The sequence below is a fragment of the Alligator sinensis genome, unplaced genomic scaffold (assembly GCF_000455745.1).
Source record: "Alligator sinensis unplaced genomic scaffold, ASM45574v1 scaffold1178_1, whole genome shotgun sequence".
Lineage (NCBI taxonomy): Eukaryota > Metazoa > Chordata > Crocodylia > Alligatoridae > Alligator > Alligator sinensis.
Window position 1 is genome coordinate 312,435 of NW_005842596.1, and position 1,294 is coordinate 313,728.

The window sequence follows — 1,294 nt, forward strand, 5'->3', positions numbered from 1 at the left end:
TGCAGCACAGAGCAAAAAAAATATTAGCGGGTTAGGAGGCAAGAATTAGAAGCAAAGGCTGAAAGAACTAAGGTTATTAGTCTGGGGAAGAGAAAACCGAGGGGGATTTGATAATAGTTTTAAAATACAATTATAGAGAGGATGGAAACAGACTGTTCTCTATGACTGTAGGGATCAGAACTAGGATCAATGGCCTCAAGATGCAGCAGGGGAAACTTAGATGGGAGATTAAAAGGAACTTTCTGACCATGAGGGTGGTCAAGCATTGGAATAGACTACCTAGAGAAGCTATGGAATCTTGGAAGTTTTCAGTAGTATGTTAGACAGACACTTGGCTGCAATGGTTTAGTCAGAGATGACCCTGCCTTGGGCAGAGGGCTAAACTAGATGACCTTGTGAGGTCCCTTCCAGCCCTACTTTCCTATGATTCTAAAATGTGTGCATAGCGGGTGTGAAATAATGCACTGATCTGGCAGCATTTCCCCTTTGTTTTCATGGGACGACCATGGCAGATCATGCCGCTTATCCATGCTATCACTGTGCACAGTAGTAGGATGTTTAAAGAAAAAAAAGAAACAGGGAAATGAATATGATATACTGGTATGATAATACCACTCAGACATAATCTAGGCAATAGGTATCTCAGATACATTAGCAATGCATTGAAAGAATAGAACAAACAACATTCTGAAATACTTTACTGCTTTGACTAATGGACAATACAAAGCTTACTTGTCATGGAAAAGTCATTTTAATACTAGTAAGGTTTTTATTCCAGGGGTGGGGAACAGGAGCTATCTATTTGTGTTCCTGGCAAGCACTTTGTCCCAGAGAATCTCCAGAATAAACTACCCAACTCTTCACAAGACAGTGACTTAAGCCACTGCTGGGAAGACTCAGAATGCGTCCACACGAGCACGCATGTGCCTCTTGCCCCGCCTCAAACCCCTTTGAGGTGGGGCAACAGGCACGTGCAGAAACAAAAAAATGTTCCCTGCACTGCAAACTTGCAGCGCGGGGAGAAAAATTGACCCTTGGATATCCAGGGGTCTAAAAAGAGCAAAGTATAAAAAAGCGGAGCAGGGCACAGTCCCTGACCATCCTCTGAGGCAACCAGAGACTGGGTCCTCCATCGAGATGCTCTGGCTGCCAGAGCATCCCTATGGTTGGCCCTCGCCCTGATGCCGAAACACGCAGCCCACCAGGCTCTGTGTGTTTCAGCACCAGGGCTCCAGTGCCAGTGAGTAAGGGGTCGGGGGGGCTGGAGGAGGGTGAAAGGGACTGTAGGGGGGAC